General features: G+C 43.7%; 1 long non-coding RNA gene across 1 annotated transcript in view; it reads right to left on the minus strand.

Annotated features, from left to right (window-relative positions):
* Positions 1 to 21,208, minus strand: part of LOC137370190 (uncharacterized) — a 61,430-nt gene that overhangs the window by 2,061 nt on the left and 38,161 nt on the right. The gene's annotated exons all lie outside the window — the stretch shown is intronic.

A 21,208-nucleotide genomic window follows, 5' to 3' on the forward strand; every position in this document is an offset into this window, starting at 1 on the left:
TTGCAACACTAATTAACATTAAGTTTGTGTGAATCTGGTGTTTGGCTTCTTACTGGCAAATTTTTTATCATTGTGGTTCGATGTGCTAGGCTAGACACCAAAAAAAACTGAAATCAAAATATTCTGACTAAACAAAAAAGATAATCACCTTGTACCTGTAATAGAGCCTTGAAACAGTTACTCTTTTGCTTTACTACTGAATGGGAAGTCTTACCCTGGCTTCCCTCGATGTGTATTCAGGATAAAACGATGACTATTCAAGTTGGAATGACTGCAATTACAATATCGAGATTACAATAGAGTATAGAACGAGGAAGATAGTTCAAAATGTGGCCAGTCCAGTTAAAAGGAAGGTTAATTTAAAAGGGTTGCTCCAGCATATTTCATTCCGACCATTGTACATAAAAAAGACGCCATAAAAATGTTGAATTTACTGAGACCTCTATCTGCTGGTATATTCAAAACATAACATTTATTTTTCTGTACAAATAATCTTGTTATGGAGAAAGAAATAGACAAGTTGTAAAAAAAGGTTTTGGATTGGGGGAGAGCGAATTTTAGTAAAATAAGGCAGGATCTGGCCAAGGTAGACTGGAAGAGTTACTTGTCGGGAAATCTACAGAAGAGCAGTGGGGGGCATTCAAAAAGGAAATGGGGAGGGTACAGGCCCAACATGTTCCCTCTAGGGTAATAGGTAGGAGCAACAAGCCCAGAGAACCATGGATGACCAGAAACATTCAGGGTACAATGAGAAGGAAAAGAGAGGCTTTTAGCAAATACAAGGAGAGCAAATCAATGGAAGCATTAGTGGAGTACAGAAAGTGTAGGATGGAGCTTAAGAAAGAAATTAGGAGAGCAAAGAGGGGATATGAGAAAGCTCTGGCTGGTAAAAGTAGGGAAAATCCCAAGATATTCTATAAGTATATCAATGGAAAGAGTAGGACCCGTTAGGGACCTAGGGGGAAATTTGTGGGTGGAGCCAGAGGACATTGGTAGGGTGTTGAACGAATACTTCACATCTGTCTTCACCCAAGAGAAAGAGGATGTAGATATGGAACTTAGAGAGAGAGAGACTGTGAGGTTCTTGAGCAAATTGTAACAGGGAGTGACAAGGTATTGGAGCTTTTGGAAGGCTTAAAAGTGGACAAATCTCCAGGTCCAGACGATTTGTGTCCCAGGATGCTGTGGGAGGCCAGGGTGGAGATTGCAGGGGCTCTGACCCTAATTTTTAATTCCTCTCTGGCCACAGGGGAGGTTCCAGAGGACTGGAGAACAGCTAATGTGGTCCCACTATTTAAGAAAGGTAGAGATAAGCCAGGGAACTACAGACCAGTGAGTCTCACGTCAGTGGCAGGGAAACTATTGGAGAAAATTCTGAAGGAGAGAATCTATCTCCACTTGGAGAGGCAAAATTTGATTAGGAATACTCAGCATGGCTTTGTCAGAGGGAGGTCATGCCTAACAAATTTGATTGAATTTTTTGAGCATGTGACCAGGTGTGTAGATGAGGGTAATGCAGTTGATGTAGTTTACATGGATTTCAGCAAAGCCTTTGACAAGGTCCCACATGGGAGACTTATCAAGGAAGCAAATACACATGGGATACAAGGTAACTTGATAAGGTGGATTCAAAATTGACTTAGCTGTAGGAGACAGAGAGTGATGACAGATGGCTGCTTTAGTGACTGGAAGCCAGCGTCCAGTGGTGTGCCACAGGGATCTGTGCTGGGTCCCCTATTGTTTGTCATTTATATAAACGAAATAGATGACTATGTGGGGGGTAGGATCAGTAAGTTGGCGGATCACACAAAGATTGGCCGAGTGGTTAACAGTGAGGTGGAGTGTCTTGGAAAATATAGACGGGAGGGTCAAATGGGCAGAAAAGTGGCAGATGGAATTTAACGCTGAAAAGTGTGAGGTGATACACTTTGGAAGGAGTAATGTGACACAGAAGTATTCAATGAATGGCCTGACACTGGGAAGTTCCGAGGAACAAAGGGACCTTGGCGTGTTTGTCCATAGATCTTTGAAGGCAGAAGGGCAGGTTAATAGGGTGGTGAAAAAGGCATATGGGACACGCCTTTATCAGTCGAGGCATAGATTACAAAAGCAGGGAGGTCATGTTGGAGTTGTAAAGAACTTTGGTAAGGCCACAGCTGGAGTACTGTGTGCAATTCTGGTCACCACATTATAGGAAGGATGTGATTGCATTGGAGGGGGTGCAGAGGCGATTCACCAGGATGTTGCCTGGGATGGAACATTTAAGCTATGAAGAGAGGTTGGATAGGCTTGGGTTGTTTTCACTGGAGCAGAGAAGACTGAGGGGTAACCTGATTGAGGTGTACAAGATTATGAGGGGCATGGACAGGGTGGATAGGGAGAAGCTGTTCCCATTAGTTGAAGGGTCAGTTACGAGGGGTCACAAGTTTAAGGTGAGGGGGCGGGAGTTTTAAGGGGGATTTGAGGAAGAACTTTTTTACCCAGAGGGTGATGATAGTCTGGGATGCCCTGCCTGGGAGGGTGGTAGAGGCAGGTTGCCTCACATCCTTTAAAAAGTACCTGGATGAGCACTTGGCACGTCATAACATTCAAGGCTATGGGCCAAGTGCTGGCAAATGGGATTAGGTAGACAGGTCAGGTGTTTTAATGCATCGGTGCAGACCCGATGGGCCGAAGGGCCTCCTGCACTATTATTCTGTGATTCTATGTTGACCAGTTTTAGTCCTCAAATTCTTTACATTATTGAACTAAATCATTATTTTAACATCAGGTATTCAAACTGATTTTCTTTGCCCCCACCATCCTCATTGTATTGAACTGACTTCTTCTTCTTTGGCCTCCTTGTCTCGAGAGACAATGGGTAAGCGCCTAGAGGTGGTCAGTGGTTTGTGGAGCAGCGCCTGGAGTGGCTATAAAGGCCAATTCTAGAGTGACAGACTCTTCCACACACGCTGCAGATAAAATTGGTTGTCGGGGCTGTTACACAGTTGGCTCTCTCCTTGCACTTCTGTCTTTTTTCCTGCCAACTGCTAAGTCTTCGACTCGCCACTCTTTAGCCCCACCTTTATGGCTGTTCACCAGCTCTGGCAATCACTGGCAACTGACTCCATTGTATTACACTGACTAAGTACAGAAAAAGCAGACAATCAAAATTACAGACTGAAAGATTTATTGTTCATTTAATCTCTCATTAAACCCAGCAACATTCATTCCAAATACATCAAAGGTTAAATTCAAGGTGCATGAGAATATATAGAATGGATGAAGATTCTTTGAAGAAACATCGACATATTTAGCTCAAACCAAGTGAGATTAAGAACTAAATCAATTTTATTTTCATCCGTATCCATCTCTTGCTTAAAATATGACTTCAACTACTGTGAAACAGTCAAAAAGAACACATTTGGAAAAATAAACTGGTTTTAGTTGATGTTTTATTCATAGACGAACGAAAGTTTCTTAGCACTAATGTGGAGGATCACCTGTTCTTGTGACATTATGTAAAGATTTGGGCTGGTACTGTGTAAAGAATTAGGGACTGAAATTCAAATATCCCAGGTCTGCTGTTGGAGCAGGATGGAAACCAAGAGGTAGATCTTGACTTTGTGCGACAGTTAAAACTGGTGATGACAAGTTGGCAGCCCATTTTACATCTCTCCCAAATTTTATTTCCATTGACTTCAAAACTTGAACATGTTATTTAGACTGACACTTCCATGTAGTACTGATGAAATGCTGCACTGTCTTTTACAGGCGACGTTAGAATGAGGATCCATCTGCTTTCTTAGGTCAAGATGACACTACTTGAAGTAGACCAGGGGACATCTCTCCGATGTCCAACATTTATCCCACAACCAACATCATTAAATAGATTAGTTGGTCATTATCACATATGCCACATACACTGGAAGTACGATGATACAGCAACCATGAACTAACTCTGAAGAGTTATGGGAAACAGACTTTGTCTTTAAAAAAATTAACCTTTATTTTAAAAAGAACAATGGCCTTTTGTGTATTCAAACTGTCCAACAAAGACAAAGGACAAATCTTCAAAGTTAAAAGATATCAATGGAACCCGTCCTACACCTATCCTAAAACATTCCAGAATTGAATGCCTTCTTCTGAAACAAAGTAGCCACGTCCTGGCCCATTGTGCGATCACCAAGTGGAGGAAACCAGACCGTCTCCTAACAGGATGTGAGAGATAACAGCTTTACCTTAAAAAAAGGCGGCAAGAGAGAGAGCGAGAGACACCCAGGAGAGAAGGAACATCTAGAACAAAGAACAGTACAGCACAGGAACAGGCCATTCAGCCCTCCAAGTCTGCGCCGATCTTGATGCCTGCCTAAACTAAAACCTTCTGCACTTCCGGGGACCATATCCCTCTATTCCCATCCTATTCATGTATTTGTCAAGATGCCTCTGAAATGTCTCTATGGTACCTGCTTCCACCACCTTCCCCGGCAGTAAGTTCCAGAAACTCACCACCCTCTGTGCAAAGAACTTGCCTCGCACATCCCCTCTAAACTTTGCCCCTCTCACCTTAAACCTATGTCCCCTAGTAACTGAATCTTCCACCCTGGGAAAAAGCTTCTGACTATCCACTCTGTCCATGCCGCTCATAACTTTGTAAACCTCTATCATGTCGCCCCTCCACCTCCGTCGTTCCAGTGAAAACAATCCGAGTTTATCCAACGTCTCCTCATAGCTAATGCCCTCCAGACCAGGCAACATCCTGGTAAACCTCTTCTGTACCCTCTCCAAAGCCTCCATGTCCTTCTGGTAGTGCGGTGACCAGAATTGCACGCAATATTCTAAGTGTGGCCTAACTAAAGTTCTGTACAGCTGCAGCATGACTTGCCAATTTTTATACTCTATACCCCGACCGATGAAGGTAAGCATGCCGTATGCCTTCTTGACTACCTTATCCACCTGCGTTGCCACTTTCAGTGACCTGTGGACCTGTACGCCCAGATCTCTCTGCCTGTCAATACTCCTAAGGGTTCTGCCATTTACTGTATACCTCCCACCTGCATTAGACCTTCCAAAATGCATTACCTCACATTTGTCCGGATTAAACTCCATCTGCCATTTCTCCGCCCAAGTTTCCAACCGATCTATATCCTGCTGCATCCCCTGACAATCCTCATCACTATCTGCAACTCCACCAACCTTTGTGTCGTCCACAAACTCACTAATCAGTCCAGCTACATTTTCCTCCAAATCATTTATATATACTACAAACAGCAAAGGTCCCAGCACTGATCCCTGCGGAACACCACTAGTCACAGCCCTCCATTCAGAAAAGCACCCTTCCACTGCTATTCTCTGTCTTCTCTGACCGAGCCAGTTCTGTATCCATCTTGCCAGCTCACCTCTGATCCCATTTTGTACCAGTCTGCCATGAGGGACCTTGTCAAAGGCTTTACTGAAGTCCATATAGACAACATCCACTGCCCTTCCTTCATCAATCATCTTTGTCACTTCCTCAAACAACCCAATCAAGTTAGTGAGATTCGACCTCCCCTTCACAAAACCATGCTGCCTCTCGCTAATAAGTTTGTTTGTTTCCAAATGGGAGTAAATCCTGTCCTGAAGAATCCTCTCTAATAATTTCCCTACCACTGACGTAAGGCTAACCTGCCTATAATTTCCTGGATTATCCTTGCCACCCTTCTTAAACAAAGGAACAACATTGGCTATTCTCCAGTCCTCTGGGACTTCTCCTGTAGCCAACGAGGATGCAAAGATTTCTGTCAAGGCCCCAGCAATTTCTTCCCTTGCCTCCCTCAGTATTCTGGGGTAGATCCCATCAGGCCCTAGGGACTTATCTACCTTAACGCTTTGCAAGGCGCCCAACACCTCCTCCTTTTTGATAACGACATGACCAAGACTATCTACACTCCCTTCCCTCGGCTCATCATCCACCAAGTCCTTCTCTTTGGTGATTACTGATGCAAAGTACTCATTTAGCACCTCGCCCATTTCCTCTGGCTCCACACATAGATTCCCTCCTCTGTCCTTGAGCGGTCCAACCCTTTCCCTGGTTACCCTCTTGCTCTTTATATATGTATAAAAAGCCTTGGGATTTTCCTTAATCCTGTTTGCCAATGACTTTTCATGACCCCTTTTAGCCCTTCTGACTCCTTGCTTAAGTTCCTTCCTACTGTCTTTATATTACTCAAGGGCTTCGTCTGTTCCTAGCCTTCCAGCCCTTATGAATGCTTCCTTTTTCTTTTTGACTAGGCTCACAATATCCCGCGTTATCCAAAGTTCCCAAAACTTGCCAAACTTATCCTTCTTCCTCACAGGAACATGCTGGTCCTGGATTCTAATCAACTGACGTTTGAAAGACTCCCACATGTCAGATGTTGATTTACCCTCAAACAGCCGCCCCCAATCTAAATTCTTCAGTTCCTGCCTAATATTGTTATAATTAGCCTTCCCCCAATTTAGCACCTTCACCCGAGGACTACTCTTATCCTTATCCACAAGTACCTTCGAACTTACGGAATTATGGTCACTGTTCCCGAAGTGCTCCCCTACTGGAACTTCAACCACCTGGCCGGGCTCATTCCCCAATACCAGGTCCAGTACGGCCCCATCCCGAGTTGGACTATCTACATATTGTTTCAAGAAGCCCTCCTGGATGCTCCTTACAAATTCTGCCCATCCAAGCCCCTAGCACTAAGTGAGTCCCAGTCAATATTGGGGAAGTTAAAATCACCCACCACTACAACCCTGTTACCTTTACATCTTTCCAAAATCTGTCCACATATCTGCTCCTCTACCTCCCGCTGGCTATTGGGAGGCCTGTGGTAAACCCCCAACATCGTGACTGCACGCTTTCTATTCCTGAACTCCACCCATATTGCCTCGCTGCACAACCCCTCCGAGGTGTCCTCCCGCAGTACAGCTGTGATATTCTCCTTAACAAGTAATGCAACTCCTCCACCCCTTTTACATCCCCTTCTATCCCACCTGAAGCTTCTAAATCCCGGAACATTTAGCTGCCAATCCTGTCCTTCCCTCAACCAAGTCTCTGTAATAGCAACAACATCATATTTCCAAGCTCTAAGTTCATCTGCCTTACCTGTTATACTTCTCGCATTGAAACAAATGCACTTCAGACCACCAGCCCCGCTGTGCTCAGCAACATCTCCCTGCCTGCTCTTCCTCTTAGTCTTACTGGCCTTATTTACTAGTTCCCCCTCATTTATTTCACCTGCTGTCATTCTGCTCTGGTTCCCACCCCCCTGCCACATTAGTTTAAACCCTCCCGAGTGACGCTAGCAAACCTTGCAGCCAGGATATTTGTGTCTCTCCAGTTTAAATGCAACCCGTCCTTCTTGTATAGGTCCCATCTGTCCCTGAAGAGATCCCAATGATCCAGATATCTGAAACCCTCTCTTCTACACCAGCTGTTCAGCCACGTGTTTAGCTGCACAAAATCCTATTTCTAGCCTCACTGGCACGTGGCACAGGGAGTAATCCCGAGATTACAACCCTAGAGGTCCTGTCTTTTAACTTTCTACCTAACTCCCTGAACTACCCCTGCAGGACCTCGTCACTCTTCCTGCCTATGTCATTGGTACCGATGTGTACCACAACCTCTGGCTGTTCACCCGCCCCCTTCAGAATGCCCCCTGTCCGTTCAGAGACATCCTTGACTCTGGCACCAGGGAGGCAACATATCATCCTGGAGTCTCTTTCACATCCACAGAAGCGCCTATCTGTGCCCCTGACTAGAGAGTCCCCGATAATTATTGCTCTTCTGCGCTTTGTCCCTCCCTGCTGAACAATAGGGCCAGCCGTGGTGCCACTGCTCTGGTTGCTGTTGTTTTCCCCTGATAGGCCATCCCCCACAACAGTATCCAAAATGGTATACTTGTTAGAGAGGGGGATAGCCACAGGGGATTCCTGCACTGACGGCCTGCCCCTTCTAGCAGTCACCCATCTATCTGCCTGCACCTTGGGTGTAACCACTTCTCTAAAACTCCTGTCTATGACGCTTTCCGCCACCTGCATTCTCCTAAGTGCATCCAGTTGCTGCTCCAACCGATCCATGCGGTCTGTGAGGAGCTGCAACTGGGTACACTTCCTGCAGATGTAGTCGCCCGGAACGCTGGAAGTGGCACGGACTTCCCACATCTCACAGGTGAAGCACTTTACCCCTCTAACTGACATTTCTAGCACTAATTAATAAATTAATTTAAAATAAATAAATACTTATTAAATCCTTACTAAATTATGTTACAATGAACTATATGGTCCCTAGTGCTAGATTTCTACTATAAATATTAAAATCTAACTAAATACAGTAATCTCCTCCCTCTGGTTTCGTTACTCTACTTATTAATTAGTTAATTAGGGTTTCAATCAATATTTATCAATATTTTATTTTCAAATTTCGTACAAATTCCCTACCAGCCAATCAGGTCACAGCTTTCCGGTGACGTCACTTTTTCAGTTTCTTTTTCAGTTTTTTTTCACCAGAGGTAAGTTTTTTTATGCTTACAGGTCTGGAACTCCACCCTCCGAGTCTTCTCTGTGGATGAAGGCCGCGAATCCCCGAGGTAAGTTTTTTTATCCTTACAGGTCTGGAACTCCGCCCTCCGAGTCTTCTCCGTGGATGAAGGCCGCGAATCCCCGAGGTAAGTTTTTTTATACTTACAGGTCTGGAACTCCGCCCTCCGAGTCTTCTCCGTGGATGAAGGCCGCGAATCCCCGAGGTAAGTTTTTTTATACTTACAGGTCTGGAACTCCGCCCTCCGAGTCTTCTCCGTGGATGAAGGCCGCGAATCCCCGAGGTAAGTTTTTTTATACTTACAGGTCTGGAACTCTGCCCTCCGAGTCTTCTCCGTGGATGAAGGCCGCGAATCCCCGAGGTAAGTTTTTTTATACTTACAGGTCTGGAACTCTGCCCTCCGAGTCTTCTCCGTGGATGAAGGCCGCGAATCCCCGAGGTACGTTTTTTTATACTTACAGGTCTGGAACTCCGCCCTCCGTGTCTTCTCCGTGGATGAAGGCCAACAGCTTGTGTTCCAGCCACACCAGAAAACACATACCCTGCAGCAGAATCCGACATCTACAGTATACAGCAGTGAGAGTTGGAAGTAACCCACCATCTTCAATTGAACCTTCAATCAAGAGAGAAATCTACACTCATCTCAGGCCCGCATCTGCCTAGAACTTGATTTCCAAGAGAATTCAACAGGTTTATCATAACATTTGCCCCCACTAAAAGCCACCTTCCTTTTTCCCTTCTCTATCTGTTTTTTGTGTGTGTGTGTGTGCATGGGCGAATGCATGAGTGGATGTGGTTGTGATAATTTCGGGATAAAACGCATTGATCAATAAACAATTGATTTTTGTTTTTTAAAACCTACCAGAAAACCTGGCACTGTCTTTTTATTTGAAAAGTAAAACAACAAAGGGTTAAACTCAAATACAAATACACTTGCTGCAGTCAGGTGGGGAGTTGAACAGTGGGAACTACCCACGTCACCTCATATGGTCAAGTTGGTGTTCGTCCATAATCTGAACCACCAGACAAATGAGGGATTTGAAGAATGGGAGGAAAATTGATCTCTAAAATTGTGAAAAAAATAAACAAACAGGTTTTCTTTTCTTCTAAAATAAAAGCAAAATACTGCGGATGCTGGAAATCTGTTCTGAAGAAGGGTCATTGACCTGAAATGTTAACTCTGCTTCTCTCTCCACAGATGCTGCCAGACCTGCTGAGTATTTCCAGCATTTCTTGTTTTTAATTTCTTTTCTTCTGTTTTTTTTCCTCCACGATGCTAGAAACAAAAGAGATGGCCACATTTAATTCCAAGGAGTTTGTAGAGCAGGAGGAGATACCCCATGATAAGTTAAAGCTGCTAAGAATTGAAGATTGAAAAACCTTAGCTACAGAGGTGGAAATCACTTTCAGACAAAAAGCAAAGAAACCTGAACCAGTGAAAAGTCTAGCCAACAATTTTAAACTTACCCTTGAACTAGAAGAGGAAAGCCTAGAATCAGAGACTGAGAAAATAATTCTAGCTAGAATCCAGTTACCGATGAAAAAGGCAGAAAGAGACTTTCAACTTCTAAAGGAAAAAGAGGGAAAAAAAGTTTTAGCTGAAAAGGAAAGAGATGCAATTTCAGAAGGAAAAAGAGGAAAGGGTGATGCAAAGACAAGAAGCAGCAATAAGGTTTGAGTTACAGAGACTACAAACCCAAAATGAAAATGCTGCTAGCCACTCAAACCTTATCCCCAATTCAAAGCAAAACTTTGATGTGCTGAGACTCTCGAGACTAATTCCAAAACTTAATGAGGAGGAAGTTGAGTTCTCATTTGACCAAGTATGGCATCAAGGAGCCCTAGCAAAACTGAAGTCAATGGGAATCATGGGGAAAGCTCTCTGCTGGTTAGAGTCATACCTTGCGCAAAGGAAGATGGCTGTGGTTGTTGGAGGTCAATCATCTGAGCTCCAGGACATCACTGCAGGAGTTCCTCAGGGTAATGTCCTAGGCTCAACCATCTTCAGCTGCTTCATCAATGACCTTCCTTCAATCATAAGGTCAGAAGTGGGGATGTTCGCTGATGATTGCACTATGTTCAGCACCATTCGTGACTCCTCAAATACTGAAGCAGTCCATGTAGAAATGCAGCAAGACCTGGATAATATCCAGGCTTGGGCTGATAAGTGGCAAGTAACATTTGTGCCACACAAGTGCCAGGCAATGACCATCTCCAACAAGAGAGAATCTAACTATCTCCCCTTGACATTCAATGGCATTACCATCGCTGAATCCCCCACTATCAACATCCTCGGGGCTACCATTGCCCAGAAACTGAATTGGAGTAACCATATAAATACCGTGGCTACAAGAGCAGGTCAAAGGCTAGGAATCCTGCGGCGAGTAACTCACCTCCTGACTCCCCAAAGCCTATCCACCACAAGGCATAAGTCAGGAGTGTGATGGAATACTCTCCACTTGCCTAGATGGGTGCAGCTCCAACAACACTCAAGAAGCTCGACACCATCCAGGACAAAGCAGCCCACTTGATTGGCACCCCATCCACAAACATTCACTCCCTCCACCACCAACGCACAGTGGCAGCAGTGTGTACCATCTACAAGATGCACTGCACACCAAGGCTCCTTAGACAGCACCTTCCAAACCCGCGACCTCTGCCACGTCGAACGACAAAAGCAGCAGATGCATGGGAACATCATCACCTGCAAGTTCCCGTCCAAGTCACACACCATCCTGACTTGGAACTATATCGCCGTTCCTTCACTGTCGCTGGGTCAAAATCCTGGAACTCCCTTCCTAACAGCACTGTGGGTGTACCTACCCCACATGGACTGCAGCAGTTCAGGAAGGCAGCTCACCACCACCTTCTCAAGGGCAATTAGGGATGGGCAATAAATGCTGGCATAGCCAGTGATGCCCACATCCCATGAATGAATTTAAAAAATATTGAGAAAATAGCTACTTGGCTAAAATGGCCAAAAGAATTGTGGACTCTCCTCCAACAAGGCAAGTTTCAGGGTAGGGCTTGTGCTGCTTTTTCCCTGTTATCAGAAGTAAGTTCCTCTGATTATGACCAAATTAAAACTGCAATTCTAAATGCATATGAGCTGGTACCAGAAGCATATTGAAAGATTCCAACACACCCGGAAAAGGCCCACATAGACTTACATTGAGTCAAAAGACTCAAACTATGGCGTTTGATCACTGGATACAGTCTCTCAATCTAGAACCCTTCTATGAAAATTTGAGAGAAGTGATGTTACTGGAAGTGTTCAAAAATTGCATCCCAAGTAGTATAAGAATCCACATCGAAGAACAAAGAGTCACAAGAATAAGGGAAGCAGCTAAAATGGCCAACGACTATGAATTAATACACAAATCCGTAACTCCGAATAAATTTGGGTCTGGTAACTCATACAAGCGAGGGAGAGATAGCAAGGATGCAGAGGAAGCAGAAATATGCTTGAGAGAAAAGTATCGCAGGGAAGGAAAACCTGACCAGTCTCACACTTTCAAAAGAAGGAACCCAGGGGATAAACCAGTAGGGGTACCCCCAACATTTCCAGTGTGGCAAATCTGGGCAATTGTTGGTATGCCAAAAAAAAAGGGTGCTGCAGCCATGCCTGTGTCTGTGGAGTTGAAGGTGATAAGCCTCAAGTGCACAGCACAAAGCAGAACATTTTGCACAAAGGAAAAATGACTCCTTTTGTGTCCCAGGCACGAGACAAGGAGATAACCATCCTCAGGGATACCGGTTGTATTTAAACCCTACTGGCGGCCAAAATGACAGAAATGCCACTGGAAAGCAGAACAAATATCGCGGTATTAGTAACAGGGCTAACTGGCAAATGCTTGAAGGTTCCCTTCATTGAAATTTACCTACAGAGTAAGTTGGTCACTGGGAGTAGTGACATTCAGAATCATTCCAAGCTTACACATGCAGGCGGTAGACCTATTGTTGGGCAATGACTTGGCAGGAAGTACAGTGTTGTACCCAGACAGTCCAGAACAGTCCATGGCAACTGAAGAAACTGAGGGGAGAAAACAAAACTCTGTACAACTGCAGAGGGCTGAGGAAGTCCCAAAAATCCCACAGGGGGCAACAGAACCAGAAGAATTTAAAAGGGCCAAACAGAGCCAAAACGATTTAAAGAGGCTAAGGTAAAGACTGAAAAAGTTGAAGGAAAAACAACCGAAATATGTTTAATTGAAACCTTTTTTAAAGATTTGAAAAGGGACAAGGAAAGTTCCCAAACTTTGGTTGTTGGGAAAATGCTAGAGTCCATTATTAAGGAAGAAATAGCAGGACATTTCGAAAAGCTTAACGCAATCAGAGTAAACATGGTTTTGTGAAAGGGAAATCATGTTTGACAAATTGCTAGAGTTCTTTGAGGATATAACAAGCAGAATTGATAAAGGAGAACCAGTAGATATAGTGTATTTGGATTTCCAGGAGGCATTCGATAAGGTGCCACATCAAAGATTATTGCACAAGATAGGAACTCGTTGTGTATTGGGGTAATGTATTAGCATGGATTAAGGATTGGTTAATTCACAGAAGACAGAGAGTTGGGATTAATGGGTCTTTTTCAGTTTGGAAAGACGTGACTAAAGGAGTGCCACAAGGATCAGTCTTAGGGCCTCAATTATTTACTATCTGTATTAATGACTTGGAGGAGGGGGCAGACTATAATATATGCACATTTGCTGATGATACAAAAATAGGTGGGAGGGCATGTTGTGATGAGGACAAAAGGAATCTGCAAGGGGATATGGATAGGTTGAGTGAGTGGGCAAAAACTTGGCAGATGGAGTTTAATGTAGGAAAGTGTGAGGTCATGCACTTTGGTAGGAAGAATCAAAAGGCAGACTATTATTTAAATTGAGAGACTCCAAAAAAGTACAGCACAGAGGGATCTGGGTGTTCTTGTGCATGAAACACAAAAAGTTAGCATGCAGGTGCAGCAAGTAATTAAGAAGGCAAATGGAATTTTGGCCTTTATTGCTCGGGGGTTGGAGTTTAAAAATAGGGAAGTCTTGCTACAACTGTACAGGGTGTTGGTGAGGCCGCACTTGGAGCACTGTGTATAGTTTTGGTCCCCGTATTTAAGAAAGGATATACTGGCATTGGAGGCAGTTCAAAAGAGATTCACTAGGCTGATTCCTGGGATGAAGGATTGACTTATCAAGAATGGCTAAACAGGTTCGGCCTTTATTCATTAGAGTTTAGAAGAATGAGGGGTGATCTTATTGTAACGTACAGGATTCTGAGGGGGCTTGGCAGGGTAGATGTGAAGAAGATGTTTCCACTAGTGGGGGAATCTTGAACTAGGGGACATATTTACAGAATAAGGGGACACTCATTTAAAACTGAGATGCAAAGGAATTTCTTCACTCAGAGCGTAGTAAATATCTGGAATTCTCTACCCGAGAGTTGTGGAGGCTAGATCACTGAAAGTATTTAAAGAGGAGGTAGACAGAGTTTTGAAATATCAGGGAGTTGAGGGCTGTGAGGAGCTGGCACGAAAGAGGAGGTGAGGTCTGGGTCAGATCAGTCATGATCATATTGAATGGCAGGGCAGGCTTGACGGGCCGAATGGCCTACTCCTGCTCCTATTTCTTATGTTATTATTAAGAAAGCCAAGAATGAAGGAGATGCCTCACCTAGTTGAAGTGCCACAGGGAGTGCAGTGGAAGCTGGACAATCACCTGCGAGCAGTAGTGTTTCAGAGGACAAGGGGCAGATTAGGGAAACACCTAGCTCTGAAGTAAAAGGGAAAAGGAAGGTAACATACCCTAAAGTGAATCACATTGTGAAAATCACAAGAAAACTAAAAGTGAGGTCAGTGTGGATCTACCCACTGAAAAATCACATACGCAGGTTCCAAATCCAAAACTAATCAAACCCAACAATTTAAAGTCAGAACCCAGCAAGAACAAGGGGCAGGAAGAAACCCCAGATGCCTCGCAGGGGCTAAGAAACAATATGTCACCCACTTTTACCCTAGAAATACGAACTATCAAAGTGCCAGAACCTGAATGGTTAACACCATGTATTGTGGAAGCAGCAGTTAAGGGGTTCAAGCTTGTACAAACAGGTAACCTTGCCATAAGCAGTAACAGAAATTTGCATACTACAAGCTTCACCAACAATCACATGATCCTGGAGAGTAACATCCCGAAAGTAGTACAAACAGGTGCAAGAGAAACTACAACCCCACTTGAAAACTCGTAACCAAAAGAAATGCAATTTTCTGAGGGTACCTCATCCAAAGGAAGGACGATGAAAAACCGTAAACTTGAACCTCAAATCGCTGTTACAAGCAATGCTAGCTGTAGCAGTTGTAAGATATAGGTGAATGAAATCAATGTTTACAGCAGTGGAAACCTACAGTTTCTTTTTCCATCTTTCTGAAGTAAAAAAAAAACAAAACATAAAAATGAAATCCAAGGAAATTCATTGAATGGTGGTGGAAAATTAAACAACTAACAAGAGGAGATGGTTCCACAAATATCCCTATCCTCAATGATGGGGGAGCCCAGCACATCAGTGCAAAAGATAAGGTTGAAGCATTTGCAACAATCTTCAGCCAGAAGTGCCGAGTGGATGATTCATCTCAGCCTCCTCCTGAACTCTCCAGCATCACAGATGCCAGTCTTCAGCCAATTCGATTCACTCCATATGATATCAAGAAACAACTGAAGGCACTGGATACTGCAAAGGCTATGGGCCCTGACAACATTCCGACAATAGTACTGAAGACTTGTGCTCGAGGACTTGCCACGCCCCTAGCCAAGTTGTTCCGGTTAAAGGCCTGCTACCCGACCCGAACCTGACGGGACCCAACGACATGTGTCGGTTTCGGGTTGGGTCGGGTCGATCTTCTGGGTCTGGCTTTCGGGCTCGGCTTGGGTCGGGCCGGCACAAGTCGGACTGGATCCGGGTCGGGCCGGGTCTGGGTCAGACATACACAGCAAGAATTGCAGGTAAGTGTTAAAACCTACCTGAACTAGGAGTCCAGGACGCCAAGGAGGGAAACTCGGAGTCTGCGCAGTGAGCGAGTGAGTGTCTCTATGACGTCATCACACTCATGCTGCAGCTTCCTGAAGATTGGGAGTCGCAAGGTAGGTAAAGGGAACATTCCAGCAGTCGGGTCGTGTGCGGGAAAAATTGGAGTGACTCGGACCAGGTCGGGCTCGGGTCTGATGTGGTCCTGTCGGGTGCAGGTCATGTTATTTTTCCCTGACCTGAGCAGGCCTTTAGTTCCAGTACAACTACAACATGGCATCTACCCAGCAATGTGGAAAATATCCCAGGTATGTCCTAAACACAAAAAGCAGGATAAATCCAACCTGGCCAATTACCACTCCATTAGTCTACTGTTTTTTGGAGCAATATGTTGTGGAACCAACGAGGGAGCAGGCTATTCTAGATTTGGTATTGTGTGTAATGAAGTGGGATTAATTAATGATCTCATAGTTAAGGATCCTCTAGGGAAGAGTGATAATAGCATGCTAAAATTTCAAATTCAGTTTGAGGGCGAGAAACTGGAGTTCCACACTCGCATTCCGGAGTTAAAGAAAGGTAATTACATAGGCATGAGGACAGATTTGGCCCTAGTGGACTGGGCAGGAAGACTTAAAGGTAGGACATTTGATGAGCAGCGGCAGATGTTTAAGGAGATATTCAATTCCTCCCAACTAAAATATATTCCAGAGAGGAAGAAAGATTCGAAGAGGGGCAAAAACATCCATAGCTGAGCAAGGAAGTTAAGGGTAACATAAAGACAAAAACTAAGGCATACCATATTGCAAAGGCTAGTGGCAGGCTGGAAGATTGGGAAACTTTTAAAGATCAACAAAGAGTTACTAAAAAAATAATAAAAAGAGCAAAGGTAAATTATGATAGAAAACTAGCGTAAAATATAAAAAACGGATAGCAAAAGCTTCTATAATTATTTCAAAGGGAAGAGAGTAGCTAAAGTGAATGTTAGTATTTTGGAGGATGAGACTGGGGAGTTAATAGAGGAGAGCACAGAAATGGCGGTGACACTAAATCAGTATTTTGCCTCAGTTTTCACGGTGGAGGACACCAGTACCATCCCAATAGTAACAGGTAATGCAAAGGTTAGAGATAGGGAGGAACTTAGAACAATCATCACCACTACGGAAAAAATACTGAGCAAACTATTGGGATTGAAGGTAGGCAAGTCCCCAGGGCCTGATGGCCTATATCCTAGGGTCTTAAAGGAAGTGGCAGCGGAGATAGTGGATCCATTGGTTATAATATTCCAAAATTCCCTGGATGTGGGAAAAGTTCCAATGGATTGGAAAAAAGCTAATATTCCCTTATTCAAAAAGGGAGGGAGGCAGAAAGTAGGAAACTATAGACCAGTTAGTTTAACATCTGTCGTTGGGAAATTGTTAGAATCCATTAGAAGAAATAACAGGACATTTAGAAAGTCAAAACGCAATCCATCAGAGTCAGCATGGTTTTATGAAGGGTAAATCATGTTTGCCTAATTTGCTAGAGTCCTTCGAAGCTGTAACAAGCTATGTGGATAATGGGGATCCTGTAGATGTAGTATATCTGGACTGCCAGAAGACATTTGATAAGGTGCCGCACAAAAGGTTAATACACAAGGTAGGATCACATGGGGTTGGGGCAATTTATTAGCTTGGATAGATGATTGGCTAACCAACAGAAAGAGAGTCAGGATAAATGGGTCTTTTTCTGGTTGGCAAGATATAACTAGTGGGGTGCCACAGGGTTTGGTCCTTGGGCACCAATTATTTACAATCCATATTAATGACTTAGATGCAGGGATAGAAAGTACTTTAGCCAAATTTGCACATGACACTAAAATAGGTGGAATAGTAAGTTGCAATGAAGCAATAAGAAATTTACAAATGGATATGGATAGGTTAGGTGAATGGGCCAAAATTTGCCAGATGGAGTTTAACGTGGATAAGTGTGAGGTTATTCATTTTGGTCAGAAGAATAGAAAGGCAAATTATTATCTAAATGGAGAGAAATTTCAGAGTGCTTCGGTGCAGAGGGTTCTGGGTGTCCTCGTGCATGAATCGTAGAAACCTAGTATGCAGGTACAGCAGGTAATAAGGAAGGCAAATGGAATTTTGGCATTTATTGCCAAAGGAATAGAGTATAAAAGTAGGGAAGTGTTGCTGCAACTGTACAAGGCATTAGTGAGACTGCACCTGGAATATTGCATACAGTTTTGGTCCCCTTACTTGAGGAGGGATGTAGTTGCATTGGAGGCAGTTCCGAGCAGGTTCACTAGATTGATTCCAGAGATGAGGGGTTTGTCTTATGAAGAGAGATTGAGCAGTTTAGAGATTAGAAGAATGAGAGGAGATCTAATTGAGGTATATAAGATGATTAAGGGAATTAACAAAGTAGACGCAGAGAGGATGTTCCCTCTTGTGGGGCAATCTAGAACGAGAGGTCATAGTTTTAGGATAAGGGGTAGCAGATTTAAAACAGAGATGAGGAGAAATTACTTCTCTCAAAGTGTTGTGAGTCAGTGGAATTCACTACCTCAGAGTACAGTGGATGCCAGGACATTGATTAAATTTAAGGAGGAGATAGACAGATTTTGAATTAGTAATGGGTTGAAGGGTTATGGAGAACGGGCAGGAAAGTGGAGTTGAGGCCGAGATGAGATCAGCCATGATTGTATTGAATGGTGGAACAGCTTCGAGGGGCTGAATTGCCTACTCCTGCTCCTAGTTCTCATGTTCTTATCATCAAGAAAGTGATGGAAGGCGTCGTAGACAGTGCTATCCAGCAGCACTTGCTTAGCAATAACTTGCTCAGTGACGTTCAGTTTGGCTTCTGCCAGGGCCACTCAGCTCCTGACCTCATTGGAGCCTTGGTTCGAACATGGACAAAAGAGCTAAACTCCAGAGGTGTGGTTTTTTTCTTTCACGGGATGTGGGCGTCGCTGTCAAGGCCAGCATTTGTTGCCCATCCATAATTGCCCTTGACAACTGAGTGGCTTGCTAGGCCATGTCAGAGGGCAGTTAAGAGTCAACCACATTGTTGTTGGTCTGGAGTCACATACAGGCCAGACCAGGTAAGGATAGCAGATTTCCATCCCTAAAGGACATTAGTGAACCAGGCAGGTTTTTATGACAATCGATGAGAGATTCATGACTACCCTTGACATCAAGACAGCAATTGATTGAGTATGGCATCAAGGAGCCCTAGCAAAACTGGAGTCAATGGGAATCAGGGGGAAAAAACTCCACTGGTTGGAGGCATACCTAATGCAAAAGAAGATGGTTGTGGTTGTTGGAGGTCAATCATCTCAGCTCTAGGACATCATGCAGGAGTTCCTCAGGATAGTGCCCTAGGCCCAACCATCTTCAGCTGCTTCATCAATGATCTTCCTTCAGTTATAAGGTCAGAAATGGGGATGTTCGCTGATGATTGCACACTATTCAGCACCATTCTTGACTCCTCAGATACTGAAACAGTCCGTGTAGAAATGCAGCAAGACCTGGACAATATCCAGGCTTGGGCTTATAAGTGGCAAGTAACATTTGCGCCACACAAGTGCCAGGCAATGACCATCTCCAACAAGAGAGAATCTAACCATCTCCCCTTGTCAGTCAATGGCATTATGATCATTGAATCCCCCACTATCAACATTCTGGGGGTTACCATTGACCAGAAACTGAACTGGAGTAGCTATATAAATACCATGGCTACAAGAGCAGGTCAGAGGCTAGGAATTCTGCGGTGGGTAACTCACCTCCTGACTCCCCAAAGCCTGTCCACCATCTACAATGCACAAGTCAGGAGTGTGATGGAATATTCTCCACTTGCCTGGATGGGTGCAGCTCCAACAACATTCAAGAAGCTCGACACCATCCAGGACAAAGCAGCCTGCTTGACTGGCACCCCATCCACAAACATTCACTCCCTCCACCACTGACACACAGTGGCAGCAGTGTGTAGCATCTACAAGATGCAATGCGGCAACACATCAAGGCTCCTTAGACAGCACCTTCCAAACCAACGACCTCTATCACCTAGAAGGACAAGGGCAGCAGTTGCTTGGGAACACCAGCATCTGCAAGTTCCCGTCCAAGTTACTGACTTGGAACTACATCGCCGTTCCTTCACTGTCGCTGGTTCAAAATCCTGGAACTCCCTTCCTAACAGCACTGTTTGGGTACCTACCCCACCAGGACTGCAGCAGTTCAAGAAGGTGGCTCATCACCACCATCTCAAGGGCAATTAGGGATGGGCAATAAATGCTGGCATAGTCAGTGATGTCCACATCCATGAATGAATTTTATAAAATGATTCGGCTTCTTGCAGTGAGAACACAGCCTTCCCCATGCTAGATATACCTTCTTTCTCTTTGCGTGATGTCCTCCTCAGTATTTGCTTTCTGCCCTTTGTCCATGATCTTTCTTCCCTTGAAGCGTGTCTTCAAGGCTTTCAAAATTTCTGCTGTCCTTTTTTTTGTTCTTCCTCAATAGTGATAAAAGTGTAGCTACTTGTAGCTGCTCTAATTTGTTAATTAAATCTCTCACAATTTTGTAATTTTGCCATTGCGAATGGAAAAACTGCCTGCTATGCTTCAGACCACCTTTCATTTCGACTGGCGCCAGGGGAGGAAGAATTGCAGCCATTGTGTCTTACCCAGTGCTTTCAGCGCTTCTTTGTTCCTTTTCTGTGGCTTCCTGGGCTTTTAGCAGCTTTCAGCAGCTCTGAACATTCCTGTGTTCTGCTTTTAGTAGCTGCCCTTCTATACAGCTCTACAACACTCAATTTCAGCTCCACTCTGACACCATGATCTGTTTCATTGATATTGGGGGTTGAGGGATAAATATTGGAAAGGATGAAATGATTTATGACTTTAACCCCTTGTAGGGACTAAACCAAATCAGGAGCACATCCCCACGAATCTCCTTTAATCAAATTCAAACCAGACAAATTCTCAGACACTTATTTGGGTCCAAAGAATTGCACTAGCTTTTCCTCAAAGAAAGAAAACCAACAGAAAATTTTACAATCTTTCAGATAACCAACTTCTAATATTTTTATGGCTAAGTCATAAATATTCCAGATATTATAGGGGTCTGGGAAACTCTCTTCATTACGTATCTCTCCACTTAAAGAGACACAGAGTTCTTGTAGTTGTATACAGAATACTACATGAGATGATTTATTAACTTTTATATATTTATTAAAGAATTTAACATGCAATGAACTTTTTAAGTGGATAAGTATATCACAATATCAAATATTACTGAAAGATGTAACACATATTCTTATTTATAACATAGAATCCAAAAGTTTAACCTTGCTAATGTTACAGCAAAAGTATCTTAGAATATCCAGAATATCCATCAAACTTTAAAGTAAACTTGTACCTTAAATCCCCGAATAAGGCAGGGGATGAGAAGTGTTGTTTGAGGATTCAACACTCCTAAAATGCTTGCTTCATAACCTTGTATTTTTATACTATTTCTAAGGTGTCATATGACTTTTCCATTAGATGTGACCTTCCTGTGGTAAAATCTATATCTTTAGTTTAATGTTTTACTGGAATTTGAAGTTTCTGAGCTTTTATCTGGTCAAAATGTTCATAATTGTGTTCACTTGACCTCTCTAATTACTGAGTACATTCCATTTATT

Source organism: Heterodontus francisci, chromosome 1 (genome assembly GCF_036365525.1).
Source record: "Heterodontus francisci isolate sHetFra1 chromosome 1, sHetFra1.hap1, whole genome shotgun sequence".
Classification (NCBI taxonomy): domain Eukaryota; kingdom Metazoa; phylum Chordata; class Chondrichthyes; order Heterodontiformes; family Heterodontidae; genus Heterodontus; species Heterodontus francisci.